This window comes from Vanacampus margaritifer, chromosome 11 (assembly GCF_051991255.1).
Source record: "Vanacampus margaritifer isolate UIUO_Vmar chromosome 11, RoL_Vmar_1.0, whole genome shotgun sequence".
Taxonomy (NCBI): domain Eukaryota; kingdom Metazoa; phylum Chordata; class Actinopteri; order Syngnathiformes; family Syngnathidae; genus Vanacampus; species Vanacampus margaritifer.
Window position 1 is genome coordinate 24,538,137 of NC_135442.1, and position 12,640 is coordinate 24,550,776.

Here is a 12,640-nt window from a genome sequence, read left to right on the forward strand (position 1 = left end):
GTCTCGCTTCAACTACTCTTTCCCATAGCTTCCGTGTGTGGCTCATCAGCTTTATTTCTCTGTAGTTGCCACAACTCTGCATGTCTCTCTTGTTCCTAACTCATCCTTCACGATAACTCCTCCTCCATTTCTCTTCCTATCTACACCATGATAGAACAACTTGTACCCTGCTCCTAAACTTCTAACTTTGCTCCCTTTCCACCTGGTCTCCTGAACACATAGTATTTCCACCTTCCTCCTCTGCATCATGTCAAACAGCTCTCTACCTTTTCATGTCATCGTTCCAACATTCAAAGTCCCTACTCTCAGTCCTAGACTCTTGGTGTTCCTCTTCGCTTTCTTTCTACGAACACACCTTCCTCCTCTCCTTCTTCGACCAACAGTAGTCCAGTTTCCACTGGCACCCTGTAGGTCAACAGCACCGATGGTGGTCCTTGTTAACACGGGCCTCGACCGATCCGGTATGGAAGTCATATATTTGATTCGCATGTTTGATTTGGCCAAACTTTCGCGTCGGATGCCCTTCCTGACACAACCTCAGTATTTATCCGGGCTTGGGACTTGTGCCACCTTGCAGTATATTCAATAACAATAATAATTCGATATTCAACAATATTGTCAATGCCTACTAAATAATTTATATTTCACCTCCTGAAGCAAATAGAACATAATAAGCTTTCACCCTTGACCTGGCCTCACAGGTCATGGACAGGTCATCCTCTCTTACTGCTCTGCAGTAAGTCTGCTCAGCCGCTACTTTTTTCAGCATCCTGATGCATGAATGCGCCACACCCCAGCACAAGCCTCCCATCTGTCATGCCAACGAAAGGGTACACATCTTCAATGTCTTCCACATTCAGGGGGGCCAGACACAAGGCCGCCATACCTCCTAGCTGTTAAGCGTGTAGCTCGACATAATCATAATAATAATAATAACTTATCACATTTATATAACGCTTATTTGGACAATCTAAGACGCTTTGCAGAGAATATAAGTGACAACAGAAACAATAGTAAAATAATACAAGATTAGAAAGACCAGTTTCAACAGATATGTTTGAGGAGGGTTTTGAAGTTTTCTAGTGAGTCTGTGTTCCTAATGGATTGTGGTAGTGCATTCCAAAGGGTGGAAGCAGCAGCAGCAAAGGCTCTGTCACCCAAGGTACGGTGCTTTGTGCGAATAATGGGTGTAAGGAGGGTGGAGTCGGAAAAGCGAAGGGACCGGGTGGGACAGTGGCGTCAGAGGAGATCAGCATGGAGGAGGAGGCATTGTATGGAAGGACTTGTATGTCAGTAAGAGAACTTTGTACTGGATGCAGTGCTGTATGGGGAGCCAGTGAAGCTGTTGGAGAATGGGGGTGATGTGTTCCCTTGACTGGGTGTGAGTGAGAAGTCCTGTCCGTACATGAACGCTCACCACGACCTTGGCAGTTCTAGGGTAGTGGGTTATAACTTTGATGCTCCTGACTTAAAAATTGGTATTATATATATATATATATATATATATATATATATATATATATATATATATATATATATATTTAAGGAAGAGGACCAACATGAAAAAGAAGAAGAAAAACATAGGAAGAAAACAAAAAGTAGATCAACATCAGGTAGGTGCTCAGTGTCTTCGCCAGAAAGGTTGCCCTTTATATTAGACATAGGAAAAGCTATGGCATATTGTTATTGTCAACTATTTTTTTGTGGTCTTTTTGTTTGTTTGTTTTACATAGAAAGGAGTAGTGCAGAAGCAATAGAGGACTGCAAAAAAGCAATGTCACTGATCCAAGAATATCAACATCTTTTTTTGGCACCGGTGAAACTGCCTCCGGTTGTCATCATGGGCGACGGCGAACTAGCGTTGATGAAAGAGCAACTAACAAAGTTTTGGACAGTCTTATAACATTCACCAAATTAATGTGGTGTCAAAAGTAGTTTTTCAACTACGACTGTTGGCCAAGACAAAGGGTTATTATTTTTCCAAGGTAGATTTGGGAAAAAACATCCACGCTTTTATTACCTCAAGGCTAGAGTACAATATAGAGGGAGTTGCACCCTCTATATTGGATTGGATAAGGTCTCTATTAATCGCCTCCAGCTTATCCAGAATGCCGCTGCTCGTTTGCTTTCTGGTAAATGTTAGCATGATCACATTACACCAGTTCAAGCATCCTTCAATTGGCTCCTGGTCCATTTTCATATTGATTTTAAACTTATTTTAATTGTTTTTAAGGCTCTTAATGGTCTTGCCCCTTTTTATCGGTCTGAGCTCCTTCAACCCCACTCCCCAATCAGATCTCTGAGGTACTCTGATCAGCTGATGCTGGAGGTCTCTAAAACCAGGCTCAAGTCCAGAGGTCACAGGGCCTTTGCAGCAGCTGCCCCTAGACTCTGGAATAGTATCTCCTTTTCCATTAGAACCTCCCAGACCCTAGAGCAGGGGTGGCCAAGTTCGGTCCTCGAGAGCCACTATCTACTACAGCCTGTTTTCCATGTTTTTCTCCACTAACACACCTGATTCATAATCAGGATCGTTATCAGGCTTCTGCAAAGCTTGCTGATGAGCTGATCATTAGATTCAGCCGCGCTGAAGGAGAGAGACATGGAAAACAGGCTTGATCGTGGCTGTCGAGGACCAAACTTGGCCACCCCTGCCCTAGAGGCTTTTCAAATCCTCTTTAAAAACCCACCTTTTTTCTCTGGCGTTTTATGGATGAGCACACCCGAACCATGGCACTTTAGTTATTTTTAACCTTATTGTACCTATGTTTGTTAAAGTTATCACTGTCATTTTATGTATTTAAACCTTGTTTTATGCACTACAATTGTTTTTGTTTGTAAAGCACTTTGATTGACTGCTGTCACCCTAAATGTATAGTAAAAACACGTCCAGCTTCTTTGATCTTGCTCAACTCTGTCGGTCTTTATTCAACATGCAGCGTCCCCACATCAACACTTGTTACACACTCAGGATTCAACCTGCCTCTCGTGGTACAAGATCGCCCCCTATTGGCGTATCTGATAACAATATATCATATTGTTACATAAATAAACTTGACTTGAACATAAAGAGGTTCATATGGTAGTTTTTGTTGCCAAACTGCAAAAGGTCAAGACCCACCTTTGCCCATGGCCTGTTTGGCATATCATGTGGATGGAGCGTTTCCTTTTGTTGTCTATCATCCATTGACCTGCAGATGTCACAGCGAGTGATGTGTGTTCTAATGTGGTCGTTCATACCAATCCAGAAAACACATTCTCTTGCTCTCCTTAGACAACCCTCAATGCCTAGGTGAGACGAATGTAGTCGGCTGGTAATGTCCTTTTGGAGAGAGATAAGGATAACAGCACGTTCACCTTTAAACACAATGCCATCTTGGTGACTCAGTTCATCCTGGAATGAATAGTATGGTCTGATGTCCAGTGGTATGGCTCGTTTGTCAGAGGGCCATCCTTGTTGCATCATTTTAATGAGGGTTTGCAGCATTTTATGATCTTTTGTAGCTGCTCTAATCTTATTCAGGCTGTCACTGGAAATAATTAGGTGCTGTTCCATGTTAACAGTCGTATTTCTGAATGTGCAGCATCATTCTTTGGAGTCTCTTTGGAGCGCTCAGTAGTGGTTTCGTCACTTTTATCTCTAATGGCTTATGATCGGATTGGACAGTAACTTTACGCCCATATGTGAACTGATGAAACTTCTCTACACTGAAAACCATGTCCAAGAACTCTTTCTCTATCTGAGCATAGCCACGTTCCGTCTGAGTGAGGTTTCTGCTTGCAAATGCAATGGGCTTGCTCTTCTGCATGAGAACTGCCCCCAAACCTGTGTCTGACGCATCACGCTGTACTACTAGGTCCTCCTCTCGGCAGTAGTACTTCAGGACAGGAGCATTTGCAATAGTCTTTTGAAGGTTCACAAAAGCATTATCATGTTGTTCTGACCAGTCCCATTCAACATCTTTGTGTGTCAACTGCCTTAACATTTTACATTGGTCCGAAAGGTGTGGGCAAAACTTAGCCAGATAGTTCACCATTCCCAACAATCTTTGTACTGCCTTCACGTCAGTGGGCCTTGGCATGTGCTCAATGGCACGGACCTTGTCCGGGTCTACTTTCAGTCCATTTGCTGTGAGCCGGTGTCCGATGTAATTGCACAAATTGTCTGTCTCAGTTTGAGCTTGTCAGGATTCAATTTAATGTTCTTTTGCTTGCATCTTTCCAGAAACTGTCTCAACTTTGCATCATGATCTCATATTGCTGCTTCCTGGCTCTCACCTTGACCTGTAATGAGCACATTGTCAACGATGATGTATAGACCAGGCAACTCGTCCAGTGTTTGGTTCAATTTTCTCTGAAAAACCTCGGGTGCCGGACTAATTCCCATTGGCATCCGGAGCCATCTGTAGCGCCCAAATGGAGTGGAGAATGTAATCAGATAGCTTGACTCCTCTTCAAGTTTGACATGCCAGAAACTGTTTTTAACATCACACACTGTGAACACTCTAGCCTTAGACATGTCTGGGAGTATATCCTCAATAGTCGCCAGTGGGAAGTGATTGCACTTAAGCGCCTTATTTAAGGGCTTCGGATCAATGCACACTTTTGGTTTGCCATTTTGTTTTTGTACGACCACCATGCTACTGATCCAATCAGTGCTACAGTCCACTGGTGCAATAATAGCTAATAGAATAATAGAAGCTCCTCTTTCAGCGGCTTCAACATGGCGACGAGCACTCGTCGCTTTGGCAGTTGTACCGGTTTGACACTTTTGTCCACTTCCAATGTGTACTCTCCTTCCAGACAGCCGTCTCCGGAGAACACATCTGCAAAGTCGGTTCAAATGTCCATTGTCCATTTGTCTCTTTTTCTGTTGTCACAATACTGTCAATGGCCATAATGTTTTCATAGTTTACCTTGATCAATTTCATAGCTTCACTGGCTTTTTTACCTATCAGTGGGACAGTGCAGTCATCATCTACTACTAGGAACTCTAACCGATACAATTTCTGGTTCCTCAGTTTCACTTTACATTTACCCAGAGGTTTCACCTTACAGCCATTGTACAGCACTTGCACAGACTTTGACTCATCAAGTTTTAGATCACTGTTTAATGGTTTAAGAGGTATTACATGTAGCTCCAGAATCAATCTGGAATCTGACCACATTTTTTCCTAAGAGCATGCCTGCAAACAGTTTTGTGTCTTTTTCTATGTTAGAGCCTATGGTATTCACAATTTCACTTTCTGTCACATCTCAATCACACAAAATATTCACTTTCACAGTTTGCTACACAGTGAACCGATGTCTTTTTCTTGACTTCCGCTCGAGCTTTATATTTAGCCGCAAAGTGGTTGTCTTTACCACACTTTTTGCATTTATTGCCAAACGCATTGCGTGAACTTCCTCCACTGGTCCCGCTATGGCCCTGCAGTTTTCCCGAGACAGCTCTGCTGCTCTACAGTGCTGAAGGCACGAATCCAACATCAAGGCCCTTTCTCTCAGTAGTCTTTCGCGCATGTTGGAGTTGTTTATGCCACAAACGATCCTGTCTCAAAGTGGCAAAGTTATATGTTTTAACCAGTAGCTTCAATTCTGTAACATAGCTGTCAATTGACTCACTAGTGCCTTGGTTCCTCGTGAAGAATGTATATCTCTCCACAGTTTCATTCACTGTTGGACTGCAGTAGGTGTCGAACTTCTCAATCATGTCCTTCAACTTCGACTCTGCGTGCGCTGTGTCCCCATTAGCGTATCTAGCAGCTCTCTGCCACTCTCTCCAACCAGATAACTGAAGAGCTTCACTTACTTTTTCTCAGTTTTTCACAGTTAATCCGACATACAGTTGAAAATCGTCCCTCCTGGTCTTCCATGTTTTAGACAAGTTGCTGGAGTCCAGACACAACGTCTGTGGAGCTTTTAGCCCATCCATGCTGTTGGCTTGCATTGCAATGCTAACCTCTGCTCAAGTCAGCACCTTGCAGTCTTCTCCGGTTGAAAAACGACTCACAAAAAAACTCTGACCAAGTCCTCTGCCGCTGCCACCATGTTAGAGTGTGGATCTTTATAATAAAAACACGTCCATCTTATTTGCTCTTGCTCAACTCTGTCGGTCTTTATTCAACATGCAGCGTCTCCACATCAACACTTGTTACACACTCAGGCTTCAACCTGCCTCTCGTGGTACAAGATCGCCCCCTATTGGTGTAACTGATAACAATATATCATATTGTTACATAAATAAACTTGACTTGAACATAAAGAGGACTTTAATGTTTCCACTTTTTCTTAACTCATTCACTGCCATTGACGGCTATTTATTTTAGTTTAATTAGTTTATTTTTTTTTTCCACTTTTAACATGAAGTATAAAAACCTAGATTTTTTTTTTTTTTTACATTTAGAACAGATATAAAATTTGTGATTAATCGTGACTTAACTAGTGAAGTCATGCGATTAATTACGATTAAAAATGTTAATCACCTGACACCCCTAATTTTTAAATAATCTTCTTTAATAAATAAATAAATTAATTAATAAAATAATTGTAATTATTTTTTTCCAAGTTTTAATAATCTTTAAAAAAAAATCTATATATATATATATAAGAAAATATTATTAAAAATTAGGGGCGGCAGGCGATTACCATATTTAATCGTAATTAATCACATGACTTCACTAGTTAACTCACGATTAATCACACATTTTATATCCGTTCTAATACAATAAAAAAAATTCTAGGTTTTCATACTCTTGTTAACAAAAGTGGGAAACATTTTAAACTAATAGAAATAGTTAAAATGAATTTTTGACATCTATAGCCGTCAATGGCAGTGAATGAGTATGGAGGTAAATATGGTGCAAAACTAACTTGTAAAAAAATGTTGTACCTGTAGAAAAAAGTCTAAATTTGTATCTGTAAAAAAAATGTGTACCTGTAAAAGTCATGATATATGTACCTGTACAAAAAAAAATTGTACCTGTACAAAAAGTGTAAATTTGTATCTGTAAAAGTTGTGATTTGTACCTGTAGAAATGACAACTTGTAATCAAAGAAGTCGCCACTAGGAGTCACAAGTGGTTTTTCTGCTGCTGTCCAGTCACGTGAGTTTTGCACCATATATCTCGCTACAAAAGGTGCAAAACTAATTCGTACTTGTAGAGCGCCGTGATTTGTACTCGTAGAAGAAGAGGCCGGGCTCTGGAGGATTTGGGCGGGCTAAAGCTCAACCTCATTGGTTGAGCGAACGACAGTGGGTTGAACTCAAATGACGCCCATGCACAAGTCCGCAATTCCAAACAAACAGAGCCACACCAATTTACGCGTCATTTTGGAAGAAGCGGACGTCCCAGGCGTGAAAATTTCAACATGGTTCAATATACAAACACCGTGTGGAACAGCTTAAACGTTGGTTGACATGCAGAGCACTCCAAGTGGGGAGAAAGAAAGAAGTTTTAGTATGAAGGTAAGATTTATTGTACGAACATAGCTCGTAATCCGGTGCTAGCTAGCTAGCTCATCTCATGTTGTTGTCACGAAAACTGAACACATTGAAGTCATGATTTTTATTTCAAGATTTGAAGCCTACCAGTGTAAACATACGATCAATAGCTTGTACCTGTAAAAAAATTAATAAACTTAAAAAAAAAATCAGCGTCAAAAAAATACGTCATAAACTGCTGCTTAGTGCTTAGATGGGAAAATTACTATAGAGCTACAGAACCCTATTGAATGTTTTACAAGATAACCTAAACCTATAACCAAAAGTGGACAGTACTCAGCTATTTGTATTTGACTAACATTATATTCAAGCATCTGTAGTCTTACTATCATAATAAAATGAAAACAAAACGTTTTTAGAGTGGATCTTTAAGCCGCTACAGGTATTTTAACCTCAAACCTTTATCCTTTGTATTTAATCATTTTATTTTAAATATTACAATTTCTTGATAAATGTCAGTATTTTTGCAATCTATGCTTTGCAAACAGTTAAAATAAAAGGCTCTTACACTTTTAAACATACACATTTGCTTTCGACACTGAAGCTAAATAAAAGTAATGCAAACGGGAATGTTTATGAACAATGTCTGTGTTTATCAGTATTACCACTATTTCTGATATTAAGATGTGACAAAATCTTCGTTTTTTTCCTGGCTAACAAGATAAAGCTAAACGTTTAACTGATTACGTATAATGTCAGCGGCTGTGTTTGATAATGACCCAGCTAGGAAGCTATGATTATTTTTTATTGTATGAATATGCTGACCCAACCATTCTGTTTGCACAGATGCCAGCATGCAGTCAATCAAAGCTACTTCTTGATCCATCTCTAGACGGTGGCCCATGGTGTGACGTCAAAGTGGCTGTAAAGTCCAACAAATGAAAATCCTTGATACACTGGTTACTGTTCTGAGAGAATTTCACTGCAATCACCTTTGGGAAAGTGAAGAAATTATGCTTTCTAAATGTCTTCCAATTTTGAGTTTGAAATGTTAAAGGAGTACAATTTAATCCATATTGAGAGTTATTTGAAATAGTCAGATCAAATAACAACATGTATCATTCAATAAACAAGATTGTGCATCATTTGAAATGTTTTATTTGATGTCCAGAAGAGCCGTTTCTGCATCCATCCAAGACGAGAACAGTATTCTTCTCACAAACAGAACAAAAGTTATTGATGGAGCTGTATGAGGAATTCAAGACTCACCAAAAAAGGCAATACTGCTGCTATCAATAAGACGAGGGAAATATTGAAAAAAAAGAAAAGCCGACAGACTAAATATATAAGTTATAATTGTTTCATGTTAATGTGTATTTCACATTAATTGTGTTATTAATTATTGATTTCATGTAAAGCACTTCGAATTGACCTACATATTCATTCTTCACTGTTACATCTCAACAGTAGCCAAAAGCGATCATGGCAACAAGTCGGCAATTAGCCTATAACAATATATTTAAAAAAATAATACTAAATAGGTGTTGAGCTGTAAATATATGTTGCTCATTATTGTAGCCACCAGAAAAAAAGACTAAGACCACTGCCACAGGTGGGGGAGCATTCACATCACCAGAAGATCTGCAAAATAATTTTCCATAATCCGGCTTGATGGAATACCCGCAGGTGTCATCTCCTGTCTCTTGGCTGCTTGCTGATGGAGTGGGTCATCCTTTTCACTGATGCTTCATCTGTGTCGCCAGCAGTTGTCTCCACCTTTTGAGCAAGATTTTGAAACTTATGAGATTCTCATTTAATTAAAAATAAATAAACTAACATTTGACCTAGTTACTTTTGTTAAAGTAGCTAGGTGACAGTGACACTGCTCACATCTTAGTGATACAGATAGACTAGCATTTCAAAAGCAGAATAGCCAATATTTAAATAAGAGTAATGTTACATTGGAAAATTTTACTCAAGTAGAAATTAAAAGCGCAGAAAAAATACTTGCACAAATATTTGAGTATTGTGAGTGATGAGTAAACTAAAAGTGAAAGAGCCTTTTTTTTTAAACTGTTTGCAAAGCATAGATTGCAAAATACTGACATTTATCAATAAATTGTAATATTTAAAATAAAATGATTAAATACAGAGGATAAAGGGTTGAGGTTAAAATACCTGTAGCGACTTAAAGATCCACTCGCAGTAAAAACGTTTTGTTTTAGTTTTATTATGATAGTAAGAGTACAGATGCTTAAATATAATGTTAGTCAAATACAAGTAGCTGAGTACTGTCCACTTTTGGTTATAGGTTTAGGTTATCTTGTAAAACATTCAATAGGGTTCTGTAGCTCTATAGTAATTTTCCCATCTAAGCACTAAGCAGCAGTTTATGAGGGTTTTTTTTTTTACAGGTATAAGCTATTGATCGTATGTTTACACTGGTAGGCTTCAAATCTTGAAATAAAAATCGTGAGTTCAATGTGTTCAGTTTTCGTGACAACATGAGATGAGCTAGCTAGTGCAGCACCGGATTACGAGCTATGTTTGTACAATAAATCTTATCTTCATACTAAAACTTCTTTCTTTCTCCCCACTTGGAGTGCTCTGCATGTCAACCAACATTTAAGCTGTTCCACACGGTGTGTATATTGAACCATGTTGAAATTTAATTGAAGCAGTGCCAAATGATGGTTGATTTAATACATTGCTATTTTATATGATTTGTTTTTTAATCATTTATGTAGCAGCCAATATAGTAGAAGTAGCCAAATGTTATAATTTTATGGGTCCGACAATACTTGACATATAAATTTAAACAAGTTACACTCATAGTGACCTCAGGAGCAGGTGCATACATACCGTCATGTGCAGTAACTGATTAAACGTGGGTTTTAAACATGATCACGTTACTTTCCGTTCTAATCACTGTCTTACGGAATTAGTGACAGTGATATGAAGTTATGCTACCTGATGGTGGTCACAAATGGGGGAAAAGTGCCCTTAGTAAGCGTAGTTAATGCACGTTTACAACGTGGTCCGAGGGCATACGCTTTTATTTTCAAAGCTGTACCACCACTTCCCGATTATTAGGGTGTAACACTCTTATTTTGAAGTGTATTCCACCACTCCCTGTGTGACACTTCCGTTCAGACACTGCACGTTTGCAAATATTGCAACTGGAATGTGGATGTGCTGACCGTGCAGGTCTTCCGGCCATATCCCCTTGCACCCCTTACCCAGTTTCCACCCCTATGCTATTGTAACTCTTAAGATGTTGTTGTCGTTTCTGGAGGCTGGGTAAAAGCCGGGCTACAAATAGTTTCGAGTTGATGTGTTCTGGCGTCTTCCTGCTATATTAACCAGACACGGCAGGACAGGATTCAAGCACGTCTTCTCTTATGGACTATATGCCACGGAGGAAGTGGGATTTCCGACTTCCGGGTTTTCACCCATCAACTTTGTTTCCGTTTCCTGTTTGCAACGTGTGGCCCGCGTCAGAGTACTTGCGCTTCCGCCTTTGTGCCCCTCGTTCGCGTTCCCGTCGACTGGTGCGAGGCTGTGAGTGTGCGCGAAGCATTTCAGATAGCCGAGACGCCCTTGCGCCGATGAGCGGGAGCGTGCGGTTGGAGGGCGCAGGGCTGGGGGTGCGACTGTTGAAACGCTGGCCGGAAACGGCGCTGATGTGTAAAACCCGGAAATCGATAGTCCGTGGCATCTACACCATATAACTCTCTCTTGAACGAGGCTCGCTCGGTTACACCTCTCTCTGCGCTCATGATGCGTTGTGTTCCGGTGCACGAAATAAACAGTCGTAGAGTTTGATCCGAAGTTGGGATTTATTTCTCCTGCAAGTGTGAAAGAAAAACCAAAAATTGGGCAACAAGCTGCGTGATCCCACGTTTATCACATGCTTCTTTGTAGGCAGACACCATCTCAATGTACATCACAATGTTATAAAAATAAATGAAAACTGTATACACATGAATGACAATCACATTAAACTTTTATATTATGAACAACAAACACATACCTGCAAGTGTGAAAGAAAAAACTAAAATTGGGCAACAAGCTGCGTGATCCTACGTTTATTACATGCCTAGCACAAAAAGTAAGCAGTTAACGATGACAAATTAACACACATACACATATAGGAAGAGCCACTCTCGCTTACTCTCCCAGCGCCCAAAACTCCTCAATTACACTATTGACCATTTGCACCGACGTCATGTGATCACGTGATTGTCCTATGACGGACGGCGGAAGGAAATAATTGTTGAATGGAAGTGGACGCGACACGGAGCGACTTAATGACTTAGTGACTGCTATTTTACAAATTAAAAGTTATTATTGCCTATAGAGCCATGGAATCTACTACTTCAACCGAAGTTCGCCTGTCAGTCGAAGTTGCACATTTAGCCGGGACTCATAGAGCGCGATATTTACTTAAGTTGGAGATCGCTTGAAAACAGCCCCTTACCTTCTGTTGCTTGCTGTTTTTACCAAGTTAATCAAATCGCCAACTTAGCTGGAATTCACAGCACACGACCTATATCATTATGTAGTCAATGCCGTCTCTTCTGCTTACACCGGGGCTGATTCAAAAGCTTGTCACTGGCTGAGTCTCTGGGACGAGATTCTACGTTCACGCCAGGGGACAATATACCTCGTAATGCAAAGGTAAAACTTGTTAATCATGCTAACTGACTTATTTTTACACAGTCCGTTCTATATTGAAACGCTGTGATGATGTTATTGTTAACATTGTTAACATTTTTAATTCTTTATTTTATATTTTAACTATTTTGAATTTAGTTATAGATGTGTAGAGCAGGTGAAATAATGTTAAACTCAATATAACTCGACCTTAACCTATCTGTTATCTTGTTTTTGTCTAAAATCCCTTTCCAGTGTCTTGCTTGAGAAAGTTCAATCTGACATATTGAGATTCTGTTTTGGGAAGAAAGTACAAACTGGCACACTGAGAACATGTTTTGTCTAAAAGTGAAGAAAGTGCAAGCTGGCATATTGAGATTCTGTTTTGTTCTCACATGAAAGATCAACATAGCATATTGTGAGAATCAATCTGTTTTTCGTATTCGATGGGAGGAGAAGAGGCGTTTTTCTTTCAAACTGTGATTGTAATAAAGGGCTGTCTCTCGGGGGGGGGGGCGCACTCTTGGATGGCACTCTTTACGT

At 39.9% G+C, this 12,640-nt stretch overlaps 1 long non-coding RNA gene across 1 annotated transcript; it reads left to right on the forward strand.

Moving 5' to 3' along the window:
* Nucleotides 1-7,037: 7,037 nt before the first annotated feature.
* LOC144060017 (uncharacterized) lies at nucleotides 7,038-8,586 on the forward strand. Its single transcript, XR_013295826.1, has 2 exons — nucleotides 7,038-7,465; nucleotides 8,288-8,586. It is a non-coding gene; the product is annotated as an uncharacterized LOC144060017 (long non-coding RNA).
* Nucleotides 8,587-12,640: the final 4,054 nt, after the last annotated feature.